The 25,623-nt window shown below is 40.5% G+C and overlaps 1 protein-coding gene across 9 annotated transcripts in view; it reads right to left on the bottom strand.

Moving 5' to 3' along the window:
- Positions 1-25,623, bottom strand: part of AUTS2 (activator of transcription and developmental regulator AUTS2) — a 1,407,660-nt gene that overhangs the window by 1,211,850 nt on the left and 170,187 nt on the right. The gene's annotated exons all lie outside the window — the stretch shown is intronic.

Here is a 25,623-nt window from a genome sequence, read left to right as displayed (position 1 = left end):
GTACCCCTCTTATTCTATGGTCTTGTTGATTTTTTTTTATTTTATAAATAATTTTTTTAAAAGCAGCTTTTCTAAAAAGCAGTTGCCAGTGCTCATCTCTACTAACAGGGGACCATGGCAGATAAATCATGTTCTTGACATTTCATGGCACTTCAGAAAATTACTAGCCAGGGTTAACCTGGCCTAAACTGTTCGGAAAATTATCAAAAGTCATCTCATTTATGCAAGTAATATCACTGAGAATAGAATAAAGACTTTAAATTACTGTCTCATCAGGACACCAATGGCTGAGCATGAAAGGTGGCCTTGGCGTTTCAGATTCAGCAGTTAGGAAATAAAGCCAGCCTCTGTCCAACCTCAAAAGCTTTACTAGTCAGACTGAGAATGCAATTGGCTTTCAACTCTTTTTTTTTAAATTTATTTTATTTATTTATTCCCTTTTGTTGCCCTTTTTGTTTTATTGTTGTAGTTATTATTGTAGTTGTTGTCGTTGTTGGATAGGACAGAAAGAAATGGAGAGAGGAGGGGAAGACAGAGAGGAGGAGAGAAAGATAGACACCTGCAGACCTGCTTCACCGCCTGTGAAGCGACTCCCCTGCAGGTGGGGAGCCGGGGTTCGAACCGGGATCCTTATGCCGGTCCTTGTGCTTTGCGCCACCTGCGCTTAACCCACTGCACTACAGCCCGACTCCCTGGCTTTCAACTCTTAACAAACCCTGTATGAACTCAATCCAGAATGCTCAATGGGTACCTACCATGTCCAACATACCATGTTAACCATCTCAAGTAATCTCAGACTAGATGAAATTCATTAAAATGTAGAGGAGATAACTTAAATGCACAGTGTAATACATCAGAACAATGAAATGTGTGACAAGGTGGAAGTAAAATAATAAAGTTGACTTTAAACATGTCCGACATTGTTCTAAGCATATCACACACAACAACTCACTTAAGAATCATCACAAGTGAGGAAATAAAGAAACATTAAGGCAAATTAGTCTGCACAGAATCAAACAGTCTGTAGGCAGCTGTTTGGAGTAAGCACCCAGAGTCTCAGTCAAATGTATCTGAAAAAAAAAAGATTACTTAAAAATGGAGGGTAGATAACATAATGGTATGCAAACAGACTCTCATGCCTGAGACTCCGAAGTCCCAAGTTCAGTCCCCCGCACCACCATAAGCCAGAGCTGAACAGTGCTCTGCTTAAACAACAACAACAACAAAAAGTGTATCTGGACTATAACAGAAATGGTGGTATGGGTGTGCTGATCAGCAAAGGTTTGTTAGCCAGGTAAGTATCTGAAATGGAGGTGGTGGGAGGCACAGATATTGTTACTAAGATAGATAAGACCATGGATCCTGTAAGTATGCATTCTTACAAGATCAGTCACTAAAAAATAGATGTAAATCACACTCACTGCAACCTTTGCTGTCTTGGTTTCTATCTCCACAGTATGCACTGAAGAGGAAAATGAGATCCCTGGACCTGAAAGGCTTCTTTCCATGCAATCATGCTCAGTGTCACTGAGCAGTGCTTCTCATCCCCCAGGCACCTTCCTCTAGGCTCTTCTGCATTAGTGGATGCACCACCCCACCACAAATTACTCAGGAAATTAAAGCAGCCTGATGAAGGTTCACCCTAAATATTTTTAAACTGCAGTATTAAAAAGTGTGATGCAGGTATAAGATTACATTATTATTTTTGAGTTCACCCTTTTCAGTCACTCAATTAGAAGTGTGAAAATAAAACTTGTGTTTCATTTCTCACTTCCTAGATTTCCTCCTGAGTAACAGCCTTGTAGTCCTGATATTTATGATGAAAGCACAGAGAGGAATAGGATCTTATGATTTCACACAAACTAAAACACATATCTTAGACAATGACATGTGTTTCTGAAGCACATGCAAGTGATTAACAGCTGGCAACCCTCCTCCCCTGCAGCTAAGCAGTATAGAGGACACAAGACTCGAGGATCTTACAAAGATACATCCTTCCAGAATACCGGAAGATTTCTTTATCCTTCTTCCCTCTCTTTCTAAAAATTGAGATGGAATTCAGTTCAAGAGTTTTAGAAATTCCATCTCATAGTATTCTTTTAATATCATTTCAAAGGACAGGCTCCCCAGCATCACAGCTTCAATAGTAAGTGTATAGCCAGCAGTCTCAGTAGATCTAAGAAATGTAAAGTGTTCACTGTGATGAGAATGAAAATGTCTGAGACTGATGCTTTAACAATCTGTAAGTTTACAATTTTTTTCAAACTAGTTGTAGAGATACCAATTTGGCACAGATACTGCCATGCAAGCTGCTTGACAAGGTACCAGCTTCTCAGGAAATTCAGCATGGCTGGACTCTCCAGGTCAAACTGAAACCATCTTGCCTTTTGCCATGTATAGGGCTTGGATTAAGCTCTGTGTGGTCTTAATAATATTTACCTATGGCCAGGCTCAGAGTCTGACCAATAACAAAAGTAATGACAAAGCCTGCACTGTAGTCTATAAGATTGATCATAATGGAACAAGCAATACCAATAATGCAGAATTTTTTAGGAGACTCCAAGAGGAAGAAATGTTTTCCCCTTTACACCACTACCTTTAGTATTTCCAGTAAAATATAGGGAAGATTGGTGCTTCCCACAGTGGAGGTGTCACCTTACGTAGCATAATTAATAAATGGAAAGTTATGGTACCTGCCTAGATACAAAGGGCCTTTTAATATACCACCCACCACATGATCCCACTTCCTTATGCAGGAATAGTACACAAGAGCCTAGGTCACATAGTGAGCATACACAGAAGATGGATTCCAGTTAGAGATCTTAACTTTATGAAAAGGCTGGGCAGATCAGCACCACCTTGGTGCCTTCTCAGTATGGAATAAAACAAAACTCCTTGATCAAACAATGGAACAAATTTTATGAAAACGGGCTGTTCAATTTGTTTAAGGCCACTAGAAACATAACAAGCTTGAACTTTCTATGAACCATGGCTTCTGATGCATAGGGGCAAGGGACTGGCATAAACATACAGGTAGATTATTAATCTTAATCAACAGGACATTTGCCTAGCACACAGGTACAGGAATAACAAAATATATAGAAACTGTGATGTGATCTCTAGGGAGAAAAGTGGCTCTGGAATGTGACTGTCCCACAAAGCAGGAGGTATTCCCTACCTGTGCTGTTCTTACTTGGTGGTTTTTGTATTAATAATCAAAGCCTTGGTGATTTTTGTATTAGTGACCAAAGCCTTGGTGATTTTTGTTTTAATAATCTATACCTTGGTGATTTTTGTTTTAATGATTGAGGCCTTATGAGACTATAAAAATAAAGTTCTGCTTAAGTATGACAGAGATGTCTGCTTGAACTTGATTCAGCATCAACTTGCTCGTCTCTCATTCTTCCTCATTCCACGCCGACAACCCTCCTCTTTCAGGTTATCCAAATTACCTGCTGGGGCTGGCCTCTGGCATCAACTCTCCAGAAACAATTATTTTCTTCCCTGGTCTTAAAACTACTTTTTGGGAGTCGGGCTGTAGTACAGAGGGTTAAGTACACATGGTGCAAAGTGCAAGGGCCATGTAAGGATCCCAGTTCGAGCCCCCAGCTCCCCACCTGCAGGAGGTCGCTTTGCAAGCAGTGAAGCAGATCTGCAGGTGTCTATCTTTCTCTCCTCCTCTCTGTCTTCCCCTCCTCTCTCCATTTCTCTCTGTCCTATCCAGCAACAACAGTTATGGCAACAATAACAACTACAACAAGGGCAACAAAATGGGGAAAATAGCCTCCAGGAGCAGTGGATTCATAGTGCAGGCACCCAGCCCCAGCAATAACCCTGGAGGGAAAAAAAACCTACTTTTTTAAAAGTTTTTTTTTTTAAATATTTATTTATTCCCTTTTGTTGCCCTTGTTGTTTCATGTTGTAGTTATTATTGTTGTCGTCATTGTTGGATAGAACAAAGAGAAATGGAGAGAGGAGGGGATGAGAAAGATAAGACACCTGCAGACCTGCTTTACCTCTTGTGAAGTGACTCCCCTGCAGATGGAGAGCTGAGGACTCAAACCAGGATCCTTATGCAGGTCCTTGCACTTTGCGCCATCTGAGCTTACTTAACCCACTGCACTACCACCTGACTCCCTTAAAACTACTTTTAATTTAGCATAGGTAAACGGCTTAAATGCTGGGGGTGGGGGTCAGTATCATAAATAACAATATAAAGAAGTGGAAACAGTTTGATAATTCTTTTGTTGGTTTTGGGTTTTGTTTGTTTGTTTTTTGTAAACCAGTATGAGAGCTCAGTATGAGAGACTGAACCTGGGACTTTAGAGCCTCACTGCATAACCATTAAGCTATCTACCCTACCCCTTGTTGATAAATTTTTAAAATATTTATTTATTTATTCCCTTTTGTTGCCCTTGTTTTATTTTTGTAGTTATTATTGTTGTTATTGATGTCATCGTTGTTGGAAAGAACAGAGAGAAATGGAGACAGGAAGGGAAGACGTGGGGGGGGGGATAGACTCCTGCAGACCTGTTTCACTGCCTGTGAAGCAACTCCCCTGCAGGTGGGGAGCCAGCTGGAGGCTCAAACTGAGATCCTTATGCCGGTCCTTGTGATTTGTGCCATCTGAGCTTAACCCGCTGTGCTACCGCCCGACTCCCCTCTTGTTGATAATTTTTAAAAGACCATTCAGTTTACATAATTTACAGGATGAAAACTGAGGCACAGAAAGGCAGCTTCAGGACAGCCACTAGGAAAAAAAAATCCCAGTTCCTTCTCTTAACCTGCGCCAATATCTCACAAAATCAACAGCTGAAGTATTGTTCTTCCCAAATAACAAACACTGAAATTTAATAGTTAGCCTAATACAAAACTGGTATGACTAATAATTTTGCTTCTTTTACATTTCACTATATTCCAGGACTATGGGTAAGATCTGGCACACAGTAGGTATTTCACAAATGCGCTGAATAACAGCTCCATCCACCATCTAATAAAGACCCAAAATATTAATCAAGACATCATCCGCTGTCTATACAATTTGTAAAGACGAAGCAGGACAAGAATGGAAGTTAGCCCAAAATACTGAGCTTTGCAGGGGAGAAATTTAACAATGTCAATATTAGCCCACTCATTCAAATTCCCTACTGTGAATGCAAAGAAGGGGTTTTTCTAAGTTAATTAGGGGTTTCAAGAATTTCCACATTGCTCAGAGACCATCTACATCCCAGCCTCCTCTTTGATCAAATCCATCCCTTGCCTGAGTCTTTAGCCCTGTACTGCCTAGATCAAGGAAATGCAGACAAATCATACATAAAAACTCAATAAAAATGGCTAACAGGGGTGAACTATAGAACACTAGCACCCAAAGAGAGAGATTCTAACTGAGTCAATCAATAAGCAATGAAAAACAACAGACATCAATGCAATGTCCCCACAGCCAGTCACTGCCTTTGTGACAAGCAGTGTGTTTCAATTCCAATCACAGCCAAAGCAGCTATGTCAGGTAATGTTAAATGACATAGTTGGTAGATGTCATATTTTAAACAGCAACACAGCACCCTGGGATTCCCATAAGTCTACATTGAAGGCCAAAGCTGGAACGCAGCCCCTTTTAGAGCACAAGCCATCAATTCGGGACATTTTCAGCAGCAGAAGCATGCTCTACTGGCCTTTCAAACTAGAAGGGTTTTTGGATCCATAGTCCTGTACATCAAGCAGATCCAGGTCACCAGAAGGGAAAGCAGAAAGCAACTACCAAAAATAGGAAAAGAAGCTACCAAACATAGAAAGATATGTCTCTCTTCAAACCTTTCACAACAATCATTCTACATATTAATCCAAATAACTATAACAAGAAATTTACAGTGTTTTTTTTTCAATCCCCAAAGCTATATCCTAGCTATATACAAAACAGAAAAGGAGATAATTCAGTGGCATTTGTAATGATTTTAAATGAGTCATATACTTAAACCATCTAGTTTCCTCAACATTCCATTCAGGATCTTTGTAACATCAGTGCTTTGTAACATTCATCAGTGCTTTGTAACATTTTAAATGTATTAAGGGAATCTAGAAATGTGGTTCTCCTGTCCTCATTATAACACAAAACTTCATTTAAAAACACTAATATTCAAATTATCTGGGTAAGTTTTTATATTAAAGTAAGTGTTTTTTGTTGGCCAGATGTATACTACTTTGTGCTCATATCACGATTAGCAAGTTCTTGGAGCATTTTCATTTAAGCATTTTTCTTTCTTTTACTAGGCAAGAAGCCAAAATATGAAAGGAAAGCAAGCAAAATTTTAAATCTCTGTTTGAATAAGACCTTCTCCACAAATGAAACCACATAAAGGGAAAGCATGAAGACTAAGGAGTCTGGTTCAGCTTCCAAAAGATGTTTCTCTTTCAGATGGGTCTTTCATATTTGGTGAGGGATGAGAGGCAGTGGGATCTCTGAAACAGTAAAGTTCAGGACAAATAAGTGCAAGGCTCTGGGTCTAGTCCTTGTCTCCTCACATGCTGCAGTGGTACTCTAGTTCTACTTCTGGCTACCAATAAATGAATCTTTAAAAATGGGGGGGGGGGTTGCAAGAGATCATTCACCTGGTATAGTGCACACTTAACCAAACTCAAGGACCTGGACTCGAACCCTGGATCACCATTTAGGAGCAACTGTACAGTGCTGATGGTCATGATGAAGCAGTGCTGTGGTGTCTCTTTCTGTGTCTATTTCTGTATCTCCCTCCCTCTAGGAAAGAGAGAATGTCTAACCAACAACCACTGAGAGCAAGAGGAATCCTACAGGCACAGAAACCCCAGTAGCACTAACAAACAAACAAAAAAAAAAACAGAAAGGAAGAAAGGAGGGAGGGAAGGATGGAAGGAGGGAGGAAGAAGAGAAAGCAAGGAAAGAATTAAGAATGAAATGTTAACAGGCACTGAGATCATGTAGAAATCAGGGATAAAATCAGGTAACTGACACCTACCTAGTCACAATGATCAAGAAAACAACTCAATCTTTCACAGAGGAGTACAAAACAGCAATTTGTTGTGTTGGTTTTCAGGGAAGACAGCTCAGGCAAATTAGCAGACTTCTCTGTGACTCAGTTTTCCTGTCAACAGGATGGACCTGTCACAGTCCACATAGGCTATCATGTGTATTAAAAGAGTAATTACTGACAAGGTGCAATTGAATTAATACATTCAAGGGTCCCTACCATCTTAATAATCATCATTCTCACTCACAGCTGTGTGTGTGCATTAAGGGATTCCCCCCCCCCCATAGGAAGAAAAACCTAATACCAGGTATTAGTAATAAAGGGAGTGAGTTGTTGGCAAAGCTTAAGTCACTGCTGATCATCTCACGCCTGAGGATACAAAAAACCATAAAGGCCTACTGTCTCACAGACTTCTCTTACCTAACAAAAAGGGGGTTGAAAGAAAAACCTTCCACAACCTTAACAACTGAAAAGTTTCATTTGCTTGTCTGTTTGTTTCTGGAAGAGCCAGGGTCTTTAACATAAACAATTTTATCACTTCAGGGCTGCATTTTTATCCAAGTAAAGAGGCGCACAGAGTGACAGGGAAAGACAGATGCCACAACACTTTTTGCTTCTCTCTGTGCCACCAACTACTCCCGTGTGGTACTAGGACTTGAACCTGGACTACAAGCATGGCGAGGCACATACATGCTTAGGTATCTTTCCAGCCCCTGAAAGGCATTTTTAAGGAGAAGTGGGTCAGAAAATTCTCTGAGGCTTTCAGCAAGTAATAAATATGTCAAATAGCTTTGCTAAGTTATTTAAAGAAATTCTTTGTTTTCTGGCTTTCCAAGTCTATTCTCACTGGTACTTATTTAGGAACCAAAACTGTTGGCGAGAAATCGAAATTTTATGTTTGCTCCAGATTACCAGAAGAGGAAGATGGCAGGGAAATGATCTATAGCTCCCCTCTTATTCACTTAACTATGCCCAAGGCAGAAAGTTAATGATGCAATAAAGAAAGTAATCAAAATGCTGGGATGCAACTATGATCACTGAAGGTCTATCCATCTAAACCTACTGATGAACAATAACCACAGTAACTGCTACAGAGACCAGGAGTTGGCTCATCCAGTAAAGCTTACACGTTACCAGGAAGGAGCACCTGGGTATGAGCCCAGGGCCACCACTTAGGAGTGCCATCTACAGGGAAACCTTCAGGAGCTGTGGCGAGGTATCTTGGCAAGTCTCAGATGTACTTGGCTATGTGTCTCTCCTCTCTTTTTCCCTCTCTGCCTCTCACGCTCTATGTAGAAGGGTCGGGGGAGCCTACCAGGACTGGTGAAATACCAGTGAAGCCTTGATAGTGAAAAATAATAAAAAAAAAATAAGGAAGTAATCCTAGTGTCAGCACCGTTTATGTGCTTAGGGCTTCAGAATTCTTAAAACAAACAAATAAAGCCCAGATACAAAGAGATTCTCATCCCCAAATTAAATACTTGGAAAAATGGTCACACTCAGAAATAGCACCTCGGCTACCAAAGCAAGACCAGTAACTTACAGTGCTCTTTCTCAGCAAACCCTGACAGGCAAACTTTTTTTTTTTTTGGCCTCCAGGGTTATTGCTGAGGCTCAGTGCCTGCACTATGAATCCACTGTTCCTAGAGGCCATCCCCCCCAAATTTTGTTGCCCTTGTTGCTACTACTGTTGTTGGATAGAACAAAGAAATTGAGAGAGATGGGGGAGATAGAAAGAGACACCTGCAGACCTACTTCACCACTTGTGAAGTGATGCCCCTGTAGGTGGGGAACCAGGCGCTTGAACCGGGATCGTTATGCCAGTCCTTGCTCTTCACGCCATGTGTGCTTAACCCACTGTACTAACGACCAACACCTGGAAAACAAATTCTAACCCATTAAAAACTAAATCAAAGATCATCTCTTCTGAGAAGTCCTCTCTGACAAGCCAGGTTGACCTAGTTACTTTCTATATAGCAAGTCACTAACTGATGTTGATTCAGAACTCTGTTGTCTTCTTTTACCCAAGAGTATAGTAACTTAAGTTTCTGTATCTCACTATGCTAGCAGACCAAGATTTCTAGAGGAAATATATGCCTTCAACTGTTTTGTACATATGATGAATGAATAAACCAATAAATGTCATAGCTTTGTGTTTTAGTCAGTGCATAAAGGTGATATGCTTACTATGTGTCAGAATTGTTGGAACTTATACTGAAGAAAAGGGGAGACCATTAAAAACATTAGTCAAATATATATATATATTTTTTGCCCTCGAGGGTTATTGCTGGGGCTCAGGGCCTGCACCAACATAAATCCACTGCTTCTGGAGGCTATTTTTTCTCTTTTGTTGCCCTTGTTGTTGTTGTTTTATTACTGTTATGGTTATTATTGTTGTTGTTATTGATGTCATTGTTGTTGGACTGGACAGAGAGAAATGGAGCGAGGAGGGGAAGACAGAGGGGGAGAGAAAGACAGACACCTGCAGACCTGCTTCACTCAAACTGAAATCCTTATGCTGGTCCTTGCACTTTGGGCCATGTGTGCTTAGCCCACTGCACTACCTCCAGACTCCCTTTTTGTTTTTTAAATAAGCTAGACGCAGGTAGTATGGAAGGAAAGGGAAGAAGAAAGGGAAGAAACATAAATCACACTGGAATAAAAAATAATGCATAAGTACTGTGTCAACTGGAATAAAAAGTACTGTGTCAACTGGAATAAAAAAATAATGCATAAGTACTGTGTCAACATCACAGCAAAAGAAAACCAGCAGAAAATCATTTGTGTGTTACCCACTTCTTTGTCCAAATAAATCAAAGGGATCTAATTCAATTTCAAGAAAGAATACATAGAGATGATACTGACAAAACCCTGCCCAAACTGAATCTTACAAGTCAGGTAAAATGTTACTTAAGGATGCAGATGGTTATGTAAATAGGAAAGAATGTGAAATAGGATCCCATCTTGCTAACAAGTCCTCCACAAAAGAGCAACCACCGCCTCTATTTCCAACCTCACTTTTCACTCACAGGGATAGCTTCTTCTAGCATTTGCCACAGGGATAACTAGTCATTCAGACCTCTAATTCACATTTGAAATAAAAGCTTCCCAAGCATTTTCTTTGTATATAATGATGCCCTCAGCATCAAGACACTGCCTGGCACATCACAGCAGTAAATGAATGAATGAGCAAGCCGAATTTAAGAAAGAAACAGAGGAGGGAGTAAAGACTGACAGGAGAGGGAAATTTTTGCTGCTTTGGAAAAGTTGTCTTGTACGAAGTCACCCTGTCTTTGGATAAGATGCAGGGAGTGATAGAAATTCTATGTCTCCTACAACTTTGCTTTACAGTGAATAAGCAAAAACTTGACTTTCAGAGCATAAAATTAACTATCTTCATTCACTCAGGTATTTATTTTATTTACCCACTAGTAAAGTCACTGATTACAGACAAAGGAGCAGAAAATGAGAGTAAGCACATAAGGAGATTTCATCATGGTCATCGTCGTCATCATCATCATCATCACTGGGTGTCCAAGTAGCAATTACTAGGGGAGCCACAATGAAGAAAGGTAAGAACAGCAACTGGAGTTACCTGGCCTGTAGGATAAGGCCAATTTCAACTGAGACTTCAATTAACACAAAGAGCTTTTATGAGATAACCTTGAGCATTTCCAAAGCTCTCCCTTCTGCCTGTGTTCAGGCATTTCTTTCTACTGACTTCAGTTATGTCATAAGTGAGTGCCAATATTTTGCTTGCTGATATGTAAGTAAGGTCTTAGCATTCCTAAAACACACAAATACTGGTTTCTTCCTTCCTGGGCTTGAGCATACTGTCTGTAGGCATTTCTTCCCCGCCCTATAATTTCTTCACTTCCTTTGTTAAAACTATAAGCATATGTTCAAAAGACAAACAAGGCACTGGAGGAAAAAACAAAAACCTGTCACTTCCTCTAGGCATCTTGGCTACCTAAAACAAACCACTTCACACAGTAGGGCAGGTGGCACCTCACTACCCACAGATACCAGTCACACACACACAGTATCAATGTTCCCTATTTTTATTCAGAGGTATCTGGGGAGAACAGCAGTGAGTGACTGGAGGCTGGCCCAAGTGTGGACATCCAGGGGTAACCATGAGCAAAAGATGAAACCACTAAGGTTTATAGATTAGCATCTTCCCAGCTCCTTTAGTCCCTATTCCTGAATGTATTCAATATCCATGGCAAGATACCCAGTGGGTTTGATTCCACATGGCCAAAATATCTGGACGAAAGGCAAAGCTCTAAATTCATACTCAGACCTCACTGTAGGCAATACATTCATCTCTCAAAGGTAAATTAGTAATAGTAAAGAGAAACTGGTAGACAAGGAATGCGATCACAATATAATTATCCAAGGTCTCCCATGGCTCTCATCATACTATTGCTATCTTTGTCACCCCCAGGTTCCCCATGGCAACTGGACAGTAATGCCAAACTCCTAAAATCAAGTAGAAGAAGCTAGATAGCAAAATAAGTAATTTATTGGTGGGAATTTTTTTTTTAAGAAATAAGCTTCCCCAACCTTACTCCAATCCCCATGCTTAATGAAGATGATAAATTTTAGATGTAGGTGATTGTTGTTTTAATTAAAGACCATGCTACGAGAGTCTGATTATGAAGTACTCCCTAGATACCACCAAGCTTTGTGACATCTTGGCCTCAGCACAAGAGTCTTCTTGATCTAGGAATTGATTTTTTGTTGTTGTTGTTTTTTAGGTTTATAAAATGAGATTGACACTCATTTCCAGAAGCAAGCATAAAGTCTTGTGTTTGTTTTTGTTTGTTTGTTTGTTTGTTAAGACTGCAGGCTCTTAATGCTGGGCTCCAAACCTCACCTCTGCCTGCCTTCACCCAAGCTACTTGTCAAGTTACTTAACCTCACTATATCTCTAATCCCTGAGCTGAACATTTAATTAACTGTGTTCCCTCATCTCCTGGGTATGGTGAAAGAGATAACTATTAATAGCCCCGGTCTTTGCAAATTTATTTGCCAATGCAGACCCACTATATGAGGAGAGTCCTGAAGGCCAAGTGTGATACAGTGGGAAAAGAAAGGACTTAGGAGTTTGATGGGATAGGATTTAAATCCTAACTTTATTACTTATCAGCTAGATAGGACCTTGGACACAAGCTGATTAGCCTCTAGATCTCCTTTTTCTGTCATTTTTAAAAACAGTGTACACACACACACCCTTCTATGTCTACCTCTATCCATACCACCTATCCCTCACTGCTAAGTGAGAATCAGATGAGCTAACGTGTACAGTATTTAAAGTTCCTGGCACAAAGAAGACATCTAAATGTCAGTTTCCTTTGCAAGCACAAACCTCTTGCAAAGTCTCCTTGACACCTACACTGGAAAGACACTAGATAAGCCCCAGACTATCTCCCACCTGAGATATGCAGCAGACTTATATATTCCTACTTTCAGTCTCAGCACTATTCACCCTTCATCACCACCTTGCCATGAGCAAGTGCAGCCTTTGAAAATCATCTCTCACATTATCTATCTCCTTTTACTCAACACCCTCCAACAAACTCTTATATCATACAGCACTAAAGTCAAAAGCGTCAGGGGTCAGGCAGTGACGTGGCCAGCTGAGCACACAGGCTCATGTGCAAGGATATGGGTTCAATCCCATGATCCCCACCTTCCCAGGTGGAAAGCTTCGAAAGCTGTGAAGCAATGCTACAAGTTTATCTCTGTGTCTCCCTCTTTACCCTACTTTCCTCTCAACTTCTCTGTCCTATAAAAATAAATAAATAAGGCAAATTTTTCGCTAGCTGACAATGGCTAATTTTAACACCACTTCTGAACTGTCCTTTGCTGCATAAGTCTGCCACATACCTAATCTGCTCATCATAATGTCCTGAGACATCAACATGTTCTGGACGTTGTTCCCACTTTTCTCTGCCAGATGAGCACTTTTAAAAAAAATTATTTAATTTCCTTTTTGTTGTCCTTGTTGTTATTATTGTTGTTGCAGTTATTGTTGTTGTTATTGATATTGTCATTGTTAGATAAGACAGAGAGAAATGGAGAGAGGAAGGGAAGACAGAGAGGGGGAGAGAAAGACACCTGCAGACCTACTTCACTGTCTATGAAGGGACTCCACTGCAGGTAGGGAGCTAGGGGCTCGAACCGAGATCCTTATATCAGTCCTTGCGCTATGCACCACGTGCGCTTAAACAGCTGCACTACTGCCCGATCCTCAGATGAGCACTTTTTCCCACACAAGGGCTATTGCACAGAAGAAGCATAGAGGGAGGTGCCTGACAATCAGACTTTCTGCAGCCTCCTCTCAGTTTAGTCACTTGTGACATTGCCAGAGGTAGAAAAGGAGAAAAAGGGCATCCTGCATACAACAGCATAGTACTACACAAGAAGCAAGACATTACCAGGCATGTTTTTCTAAAGGTCAGTGACAAAAGAACCTACAGCTAGGGCAAAGAAGAGTTACAGCGCAGTTAAGCAGCAGAAAGCAGCCTGCGGTGTGCAAAGACCTACATGGCAGCCATTCTCAGCATGAGCTTAAACTCACCCACTACCCCACCCTCCACAAACACTGGCCTGCAGGTCTACCAGCCTGGGCTTCAGGATACAAATTCCTCCAGCTACAAAGTAGAAACAGACCTTCCTTGAGTTAGAGTATACTTCCTGAACCTTTGACATCTGGCAAAGCTCCCAAGACTAAATTTTGGCTAAGCACTGTTGCCAGCTCAGATAACGAAAAAATACCACTGCTTAGTTCTGGAGCTCCCAGTCTCTGGCAAAGATCTTTTGTAAACAGCACCACACTGAAATTTTGGAGCCTCCCAAGTTATTGTTGCCTTTATTTCATAGATAATGGAAAGAAGCTTAGGAAGGCTGACTAACTCAGAAGAGCAGTGCCCAGTTCTTCCCCAGATGCAGAGATCCTTGTGTGCTCAAAATTGTCCAGCCAGGGATCCATTTCCTGTGGGGCATCTCCAAAATGTGGATTCCTGAATCACTCTTCTCACTCCATTTATTGTGCACAAATGCCAGGCCAGTGGGAACAACTTCCAACTTTCTATCAAAAGGTATGAAATTGTCCATATAATATCGATCTCGTAGCACCCCAGGCAAAAGAAAAAAGGGGGGGGGAATAAAGAGAAAAAGGAACTCTCTGCAAAAAAGTCTAATACCTTAGATAAGCCCCACACAATCTCCCACCTGAGATAGGCAGCAGACATCTCCATCCCAACTTTCAGTCTCAGCACTATTCACCCTTCACCATCACCTTGCCATAAGCAAGTACAGCCTTTGAAAATCGTCTCTCACTCCATCTCCTTCTAGTCAACATCCTCCAACAAATTCCTACATCCTGCAGCATTACACTCAGCTTTTCTGAATAAGGGGAAGAGACTAGGCATACTTTAACGATGACTCTTTAGTCACTATCAGGCCATTCCACCAGTTGGGCCCTAATCGGGGAGTCCTGAGACTCCCAAACAGATTTGATGGGCCTAGACCTCAAATAAATCCCTCTCTCCATTGTTATAGGTCATCTCTATCAGGAACAACAAAATAGACTCCTTTGTGGGCCCCCATAGGACCTTGCCCTCAACCTGGGTCAACAATGGTAGAGAATGTTCCATCCTCGGAGGATGGACAACATACTCTATGTTACACCTGAGGAAGATGGGTTGATACTGGGGCAGCATGGAATGTTCTTACTCATGACCACAGAATGTGAGCTCAAATCTAGAGGGATGTAGAGGTCACACAGGCTCCTAAGCTAATTATGGGCCCCAGATCACATCAAATCGATGTCAACAATATTTATACCCCTACCCCTTTCCCATATTAGGGAGCTACTCTCTTCCCTGGTCCAGCTTTCTGGTCCTTTCCCAGCCATGACATCATCTCCCCCCAGCAATATAATTAGGATTCACCTGCATATCAGATTTCAGGCTCAGGCAAAAAAAAAAAACTAGTATAGATACAGGCCCTCAGAAATATAACTGAAATATGCCTACTAGCTATCTACAAAATGGAGGAACCTCCCCCCCAACACTTCATCTGCACTATCCCAGCCTTTAGGTCCATGATTGTTCAACAATTTATTTGGCTTTGTATATTAACTCTCTTTTCAGCCACCAGGTTCCAGATGCTAGCAGGATGCAACCAGAATTCCCTGGACAGACAACCCCACCAATGTGCCTTGGAGCTCCGCTTCCCCAGAGCCCTTCCCCACTAGGGAAAGAGAGAGACAGGCTGAGAGTATGGATCAACCTGTCAACGCCCATGTTCAGCAGGGAAGCAATTACAGAAGCCAGACCTTCAACCTTCTGCATCCCACAAGGATCTTGGGTTCACACTCCCAGAGGGTTAAAGAGTAGAAAAGCTATCAGGGGAGGGGATGGGATATGGAGGTCTGGTGGTGGGAATTGTGCGAAGCTGTACCCCTCTTATCCTATGGTTTTGTCAATGTTTCCTTTTTATAAATAAGAAATTTTTTAAAAAAATAAAAAATAATGTCAGCTTTTCTTTCTTTTTTTCTTTTTTTTTTTTTTACCAGAGCACTGCTCAGCTCTGGCTTATCAGGTGGTGTGGGGGGTTGAACCTGGAGCCTCTTCTTTGTCACTTAGGTCAGACCTTCAGTCTCAACATTTGAGAACTCCAATAACCTCACACTTCTGCTCCCCCCCACACACATACTTCCCGACATATTCTTACACAGTGTCACATAGAAGCCACCTGCAGTCAATTCATACTGTGTCAGCAAGTCCTAAATTTGAGCCTCATGATAAACAGAATGAAGAAACAAGTGAATACACCAAGTGAATTTAGTTTGAATATCTGCAGAGTGACTGTTCACCCAGGCACTGTTCATCCCCAGCCCCTTCAGCCCAATTTGAGGAATCAGATATGGCTCATTCTTTTCCCCCAGTTCTCCTACCTCCTTCTTTCCTGCCTGGAGTGCCAGGGTGGTTTTTAAAACAAATGAGAATGGCACTCAAGAAGCAAAATGAATTCACTTAGCTCTGTGCTCCCTTCTCCCTTGCTGTTATTTATTTTTGTGTATTTCACTAGAAGCAACATTTGTCAACATGGCAGCAGAAAAGCCGCAAGCCAAAGAGAAGTATTTTTGTATAAAACAAATAACTTAAGCAGTGCAAGAGCACTTTTCAATAAAGCTGCCATGTGAATGGCCACAAAGTGCAAAATGGTAAGCCCTTTCCATTGGCTGCAGCAGTTGCATCAGCATCCAAAGAAACAAATAGGTCAGAAGAAGGAAAAGCTGAACTGATTATTTTCTGAGAAATTCAAAGAATTCTGATCATTTGCAATAGGCAAATGGGTATCAGTCACAATGAAAAAGAATAAAAGGTAAGGTGGGTGGGGCCAACAAGAATTAAGGGAATAGAGAAAGAAGTAGGGCAGTAGGAGACAGAGGCAAATTTTCTGAGGTAATGGAAATGTGCTAAAATTGTGATGGTGAGTTGTACTTGCCTGCAAATATACTGAAAATTACTGAATTGCACACTGTAAATAGATGATATGTACTATATGTAAATTATATCACAGCAATATGATATAATATATATGATATATAGTTGGCAAATGGGAAATGAATTCTAATTCACCCACACTGGCTAAAAGCCTGATGTCTACCAGTCTCCTCCTCACTGTACAAAGTACAGTGAGAATGGCATCTGCTTTTATCCTAACAGGCAGCTCCCACTTACAGGAGAGAAATCGAACATACCTACTCATTTCAGAACATACCTACTCCATTTAACCATCTCCTAACCCAGACTCCCTAGTTACATGATCACATCATTGAGGACCAGAGTACTTATGCCATGGCAGTGATTTTTCTCCCCAAATAGCTTCAACTTAGCAGTACGATGTGATTTATTGAAACTAAACCTGTCATAAGAATTTTCTGACATTATTTCCTTCTGCTCTTAAAAAAAAAATGCAAAGAACAACTGTCCATTTTGATGACACAATTTTCTCTTATGAACTTGATTCATTACACAGAGTTGCCCTTAGGGATTCCCAAGAAGGTTGGACCTGTTTTTTGGACTGAAATCTCAGAGTTTTATTTTAATAACTATTCTCTCAGAGTTCCTTGTAATTATGTATTCTGAAGGCATATAGGAAATTACAAGGTGCTCTGACTACAGGGGAGAGAGAATAGTTATATATATTTATTTACTATGGGATAGAGACACAGAAAGTGAGAGGGGAGGGGGAAATAGTGAGAGGGAGAGAAAGACATCTGCAGACCTGCTTCACCATTTGTGAAGTAACCCCTTCAGGTGGGGAGCAGGGATCTTTAAACGGGTCCTTGCACTTCATACTATATGAGCTTAACCCGGTGCACCACTGCCTACCCCAACCCCACCAAATTTTTCAATTTTCTTTTATTCATATCTACAGAGATGATTAGTCAAAGAAGGGATAATGGGAATTTTCACCAGTCACTGAAATGAAGTCTGGGGATTCTGTGACAACTATGTGTCAGTCACTGGCTTTTCCATTTTATAACCAAGTTTTCAAAATAAAATATATATTCAAAATGAATATATTTTTATTCTTTCTAAAGATACATGGGATTTTATAACAATAGAGTGCTTCTCCTAGAGCAGTTCCTTATGAAGCCCCCACCCCCAACCACTGTAAGAACTTCTGTGCAGGCTTTTTCAGGCTGAAAGCAGAAGATGGAAACAGTGAGAGACACCATAGCAGAAAGCCCCACACACACTGTGGTTGAATGTATGACAAAGTTGGCACCCTCCCAGATAAGCAAATTCACTGGCTCAATACTTTACATTTTTACAAATACAGACTAAACTAGCTCTTTTAAAAGTTAGATAAGTGGTCTTGCCACAAGCCTGAATTCCCACCTACTTGACAGCTCCTACAGATGTCTTAACTGGGAAGCTTTACCCTAAGTGTTTGAACTTTCTGAGATAAGGAATCTAAAGCCCCAGGCAGAGAGAGGCTGTTTTTAAAGGAAACATGGTCATTTACTCCAGGTTGAGTTTCTTGACAAGAATTCTACACATATATTAGGAATAACCCATTCTCATAAGAAACTCAAAAGAAAAATCTCATTAATACATTTTCTCTAGATTGGGTTTAGCTGTGAAGTATTTGAAAATAGGAAAGAAAGTAAATAAATGTTAAACCACAGTAGCAAGTATAGGTGAATTTTAATGTGTTTTGTCCCAGGTTTACAGATGGGTAAACGTGGACTAATAAGGATCTACAAGGTTACCCAAATGTGTGTGGCCTAATAAGGATCTACAATGTTACCCAAATGTGTGTCTCCTACACATGCACCACATTAAATGGTAGGGCTCAAAATTTAATATAAGTACATGTTTTGAACTCAGAGACCTGAATTTGAAACCCATATTTACTACCTACTAGTTGCATGATCATGAGTAGGCTACTTCCCCATGTGTAAGCAGTAAAAATAAGACCTTGCAGGTTATCCTGAAAACAAAATGAGATAATGTCTCTAATACCCACAGTCTAGAGTTTACATTCAATAAACTATTTGTCATTATCACATCATCTTATACTTGCATGCCATAATGTAAAAGACAACCCTTACAACTGGAATTTAAGCCCAGGCAGCCCGGCTTAGAGCCAAGGATTTTCTGTCTGCTATCTTTAAAACAAAAGTACTGAAAGTTAAATTTGCAGATAACAAATAGTGCCTCAGCATCTGCAGGGGCAAATACTGACTGTATGAATGCTGACATCCCTTACATTAAGTGGGGTAGTGTTCACACGTCTTCCTTATACTTTAAATCAGCTCTACAAGGGACTAATGAGAAAGAGAGAGAGAGAGAGAGAGAGAGAGAGAGAGTTTGTAGACAGAAATTACTAAGTTTTTAGAGAGAGGGAGAGTTTGTAGACAGAAATTACTAAGTTTTTATTCAGTTGGATAGCAATGTTACTTATACACTATGAGAGAATGTGTTTTGAATTCTGGCTGCAAAGCCCACAAATTTGAAGGACTGTATGTCAGTTTCCATTCACTGCAGCAATGTCTCTCCCAAGTGCAACAGCACTGGCACTGGCATCCATGCCTCCTGACTAGAAAGTTCAGCACGTGCAACCCCGAAGTCTGTGTTTCAACAACAGCATCGTAGTTACCTGGTGAGCTAAGTCTCATCAATAAAAATGCTTTACACTTCTGCCACAGGCAAATTAAGGTGTTCAAATACAAAAATGACAATAATCTCAGTGTCTTCTTTTTAGCCACTAGCCTTCTGCACTCAACTCCTATGTCCAGATTGAATGCGTCTTTTCTACATCAACTGAACATTTATGTCTGCCTCCTCCATAAATTCTATACTCAACAAGAACAACTCCTCCAATAGAGGCTCTCTGCCTCACTCAGCAAAAGTGAAAGCTATCACTGGACTAATAAGTCTTTGTAGCAAGGGTGTGGAACGTTTTTCTGCTGTGGGTCATATGACATCATTCTTGGGTCATATAAAAGTTTCAACTTAAAAACCTGCACTTAATGTTGCTATGAAAAAAGCCTCAGTTGCTTGATGGTGATAACAAATGATTTCAGCACACAGCCCAGAAATCAGCCATCCCTACTCTATGGAATCTATGACACTATTATCCTTGTTGCTCCTCACAAATGGCAAGAGGTACCCACTTAGAACATTTGTATGTAGCAATCTCTTCCTAGTCTGATATATTCAGAGAAGAAATGTGCTGCTCATCTTCCTTCCTCTCCAAGTCTTTGCATGTCACTTCAGAGGTCTCTCCCTGACCACCACTGCAGTATACACTGACTCTCTATCCATGACTTATTTCCCCCACACAATGCTATCATCATTAGATATAGACATAGCAAATGCTTCTTAATGGCATGAGGTTTATTTTCCTCAAGCAGAGGTAAATTTCCTGAGGGTAGAGAATGTTCTGTATATTGCTATGCCATCAAAGCCAATACTGTTAATTATCTATAACCACATGTTCAATAAAAGAATAAATGAGTGAACCCAGTTAATTCCAAATGGGTATCCTAAACAAGCTAATATAATTAAAAATACTGATGAGTAGTAGTAATGAATTTTGTCTTTTTATTACCAGTGCCTCAACTGAACAATACAACTTTCAAACCTATATACCAAGAAAACACAGAATCCCATTTCTTCAGGAGAAATGTCATGTACCATGCCAACTGCAAGAGTATTTTTACTAAGCCCACACAAATATTACTTCCCCTCTGAATGTAATTTGTAATTTACAACTTCAAAATACAATCTATATTTGAATTTGCATAAAACTCAACAGACCTGCAGTAAGATATTAAATTTTAAATTTGCATGCAAGAATGACCAAGTAATGTTAGTCTAGCCAAGGAGATCGTGTCTGTAAACTTGAGAGCTTGCAGATGTAATAAGAAGAAAAATTGTACACTTCAATGAGAGCAAGTTGATTAAAATGCTCTGATGCAATTTTAATTGTGCAAGGGAAGTAAAGTGCATTTCAAATTTCATAACCTGAGCTCTGATAAGATGAGATTCACAGCTCCAGAGCAGGGCAATGGAACTGGAATGGTAAATAGCTAAGAGCTTGAACGTACTTATCTGGCCCTACATTCCCTGAAGAGCCTTTGGCATCAAGAAGATACACCCCTAACAGTGACTGACAGTAAGAGCACCATTGTAAGGTTATGCTGTCTTTATCAGTTTTACAGCCTGACCAGTGCAGTATGTGTGTCTATGGGGATGTGCATTTGTGAGCTTTTGTTTGTTTGTTTGTTTTAATGAACCAAAATATACAAGTTTCAAATACTCTTCTTTACTGAAATGCAAAGGTGAATAACTCAATGGCCTGGTAATGCAACTAAGAAAAGAGAGGTGCTCCGTAGCCAAGCATGAGTAGGTTGGAGGATCTGCTCTTACAGAGACAAAGGCTGTGCAGTGCCATGCAAAAGGCATTCCAGAAGAAGAGGGTGGGTGCACAACAGGACAAAAGTGGCTTTTTACAATGCTCTAGTCTGCTTTTTTATGGCTAATCTGAACAACTCTTTATATAAAAGACAGTCTTACTGCTCTGAAAGTATAAAAAAAAAAAATCACTGGGTTCAAGAGAGGTCAGAAGACACTAATCATCACACACTAACCAGGAATACTGCTTTTCTGGCTGAGTGACCTTGGTTTATTCAGCCTTTTTATGCATCTTAACATCGATAAAAAGCCATTAGACTTAAGCTTTACGTAATACCTAGCAACTCTCCTCTCAGCATCACAGTGAGAGAGACAAAAACATCTAAAAGGTCTACATTATGTAGTTATGTAGCAGCCCATGTCCACTTATGTAGATGCATATACACACTAGTTCATAATTGCCACATCCATAACAGCCCCAAACTGCAAACAAAAGTTCATCAGCAGGAATGGATGCACATAGCAATGAAAAAACACAAAACTCCTGATACACACCAACAACATGAATGAGCTGTAAAATAATTGTTCTGAAATAGGTCAGACATTTTAAAAGGTACATAAGATGCAATTATATTATGTAAACTCTAAAATAAAGAACACTAATCTTTGGAGACAAGAAGCAAATCAGTAGTTGCCTGGAGCTAAGTGTAGGAGCAGGCAGTCAGTAGGAAAGAGAATTTAGGGTATAGTAGAAATGTTCTATATCTTGATTATAGGTCACAAAAAATCCAGCTGAAGGCCTGGAAGCAGTTCACGTGGTAAGGGAACCTCTTGATCATGCTCAAGGTTCTGGGCCTTCACATCACATGGAAGCTCCAAGGATGGTGGAACATTGCTGTGTCTCTCATCTCTGTCTCCTTCTCTAACTGAAATAAAAAGGTTTGCCCAGGAGAGATGGGATTGCATATAAGCAAGGCCGTAGTGCCATAGCAAATAAATAAACGAGTGGGGCCAGGTGGTCACGTACCCAGTTAAGTGTACACATTACCATATGGAAGGACCCGGGTTCAAACCTGCAGTCCCCTGCCACGGAGGCAGGGCTGCTTTACCGGTTGTGAAGCAGGTCTGCAGGTGTCTTTCTCTCTCCCAATCTATCATGTCTTCCCCTCTCATTTTCCCTCTACCCTATCTAGTAAAAATGGGGGGGGGGAGGAAAAAACTGCCAGGAGATTCATAATGTAGACACTAAGCCCAATCAATAACATCAGTGGTAATAAACAAACAAGCAAACACATGCATGTTTACAGCATGACAAGTTATTAAGAAACAAGGTAGTAAACAGTAATGACCCAGGAAGTAGATCTGACTATTAATGACAACACCAATGAAAACTGCAGGATAATTCATATGGATAGTGAAAAAACAGGCTTAATAAGATAAACCTACAAAGTTTACAAACAAGAAAATGGCATCCACAGCTGAATCAAACCTTGTTTATCCTCAAAAGCAGAAGTGTTATTCAGATCTACTATTTATCCAATCAAAGTTTCAAGGAACTAAGAAGAAGGCTGAGGAGACAGCATATTGATAATGCAAACAGCTTTCAAGCCTGAGGCTCTGAGTTCCCAGGTTAAATTCCCAGCATCCCCTTTAGCTAGAACTAAGTAGCACTCTGGCATAGGAAATAAATAAATAAATAAATAAATAAATAAATAAATAAATAAAGGAGTTAAGAGGGGGGAAAACCATAAATAAAAGTATGACCATCTCAAGTAAACCTAATTTGTCTCCAACTGTTCCAACAGTTTTTTTTTAATATTTATTTTATTTATTTATTCCCTTTTGTTGCCCTTGTTGTTCTATTGTTGTAGTTATTATTGTTGTTGTCATTGTTGGATAGGACAGAGAGAAATGGAGAGAGGACGGGAAGACAGAGAGGAGAAGAGAAAGACACCTGCAGACCTGCTTCACCGCCTGTGAAGCGACTCCCCTGCAGATGGGGAGCCGGGGTTCGAACTGAGATCCTTATGCCGGTCCTTGTGCTTTGCGCCACCTGCGCTTAACCCGCTGCACTACAGCCCGACTCCCTGTTCCAATACTTTTATGAGACTATACTAGCCACTGCTATTCAAGGAGCAAATAAACCAAGCATTCTTCAGATTCAAATATTCTTCACAAATGTCCTAGACAGAAAGATAATTTTGAAACTTTCTACCTAGAATCTCATGTACCAATTCAAACTATTTTTCATGAGGAAGAGGAAAATAAAGATGTATTACACAGTTAAAAAACAGGTTTTAGGGACTGAGAAGTCGCTAACAGCGACCGCTCTGATCGCATCGTCGGCAACGGTAGGATTTTCTGCCTTTAGCAGGCCAGTTAATAAGGGGTGACACCAAAAAGTGAGTACAATTTAATTTGGGTTAAGAATTAGAGTAAAGGTGACACGGACTAGCGGGGTTCCAGAATTCCCAGGGCGCCGGGCAAGGCGAGTGCGCCGGGCATTGTCCTCCGCCCGCCCAGGAAGGCAGCTCCTCCGCCGGTTGCAGAGCACAGCGGGCAGAGGACCCGGAGAGAGCACTTTAGCTCGGGGGCTTTCCCTTGGGAGTCTCCAGGGTCCACCACGACCCTGAGGGCGGATCCAAAGGCTTCTTGAGTATAGCTCTCATTGGATCAAAGGACTTGGAGCTAGTTTTCATTTTTGAGAAATCCTTTAAAAAAGTCTGGAGGGGGGGTTTCCCGGAAGATGGCGGACTGAGAAGCGGCTAGCCTTGGAGCTCCGGACACATCTCGTGTAAACAATAGGATTTTCTGCCTTTAGCAGGCCGCCAATAAGGGGCCATAGCGGTGACACCAAGGAGGTGTCTATAACTTAATTTGGGTTAAGAATTAGAATAGGGGGAAAAAAATTCTTTTTTCTTCCTTTTAATTTTCAAGCATACATCCTTCCCGCCGCCCCCCCCTCCCCCCACAAGCAGTGCCTGGGACCAGCTACTAGCAGGATACCCCATACCACCAAAGAGGGTTTTTTTTTTTTTTTTAAACTCACTGATACACATTTGGGAAGTTCCTCGCACTGCTCTTTAATTACAACCCTTCTTATCTTTTCCCTTTTCTCTCTCTTATCTCTCTCTATCTCTTTTTTTTTTTTATCTTGTCATACACTTCTTTCTTCTTTGCCTTTCTGAATTTGTGAATTACTTTGGGGAAGAAATCTGACCCAGAGTGGACTCTCTATGTGTGTATCTCTGCTCTAGTTCCCTTTACACTCTTGTTACCCCTAGAATATACACTGGATAGTAGATTTGCATAACTGTCTATCCTTGCTATCCTCTCTTCCTTTTCTCTTTCTTCACTGGGATTTGGTTACTATTTTTTCACGGACTGGAGAAATTTTTTGGCTAACTGGTAACGATTAAACTCCTTCAATACTTACTTCAGTCGCTACTGTAATTCTGGAGGTTGGTGAGTGCAATTGTCATAAAGGTATTTAGTACAGTGTTACTTGTGCTCAAAACACAACAACGGAGGAACAACAGAGCATTAAAAAAAAGAGAGAGAAACACATAAATAAAAAAAAATGGATAGATTAAAAACAAATAAAACTGCTACCCCAATGAATGAAGACAAGAGCCCAGAAGAAACCACAAATCAGTCAGAAGTAACCATAGATAAGAAAAGTATGCAAGCAATAATAAAATTATTAATCACAGAAATGAAAACAACATTGGAGGAAAGGAATGGCAGTATTAGGGAAACAACAGGTGAGACCCCCAAGGAAAATACTGATTATCTTGAGACAATTAGAGAACTGAAAGCTGAAATAGCTGTAATGAAGAAAGAAGCTGAGGCAAGGGAAAGCAGACTAACAGAAGCAGAAAACAGAATTAGTCAGACAGAGGATGAGTTAGAGAAAACTAAGAAAGAGGTGAAAGAGCTTAAAAAGAGATTGAGAGACACTGAAAACAACAACAGAGACATATGGGATGATCTCAAAAGAAGTAACATTCGTATAATTGGCCTGCCAGAGGAAGAAAGAGAGGAAGGGGAAGCAAACATCCTAGAGGAAATAATACAAGAAAATTTCCCAGACCTGAATAACAGAAAGGATATCAAGGTGCAAGAGGCCCAGAGAGTACCAAACAGAATCAACCCAGACCTGAAAACACCAAGACACATCATAGTCACAATGAGAAGAAGTAAGGATAAAGAAAGGATCCTAAAGGCTGCAAGAGAGAAACAAAAAGTCACATACAGGGGAAAACCCATAAGACTTTCTGCAGATTTCTCAACTCAAACTCTAAAAGCCAGAAGGGAATGGCAAGATATCTATCGAGCCCTGAATGAAAAAGAGTTTCAACCAAGGATAATATATCCTGATAGACTTTCAGTCAAGCTAGATGGAGGGATCAAAACCTTCTTAGACAAACAACAGTTAAAGGAGGCAACTATCACCAAGCCGGCCCTGAAAGAGGTACTAAAAGACCTCTTATAAACAAGAACATCACTATAATACTTGTAATATATCAGAGTAAACAAATTGTTTTTTTAGAACAATGGCACTACAATACATTAAATCCATAATATCAATAAATGTCAATGGCTTAAACTCACCCAGCAAAAGGCACAGGGTAGGGGGATGGATCAGAAAACATAACCCAACCATATGCTGC

This window comes from Erinaceus europaeus, chromosome 15 (genome assembly GCF_950295315.1).
Source record: "Erinaceus europaeus chromosome 15, mEriEur2.1, whole genome shotgun sequence".
NCBI classification, from domain to species: domain Eukaryota; kingdom Metazoa; phylum Chordata; class Mammalia; order Eulipotyphla; family Erinaceidae; genus Erinaceus; species Erinaceus europaeus.
The sequence above is the reverse complement of the archived record's forward strand: the minus strand, read 5'-3'. Positions and strand labels throughout refer to the sequence as shown.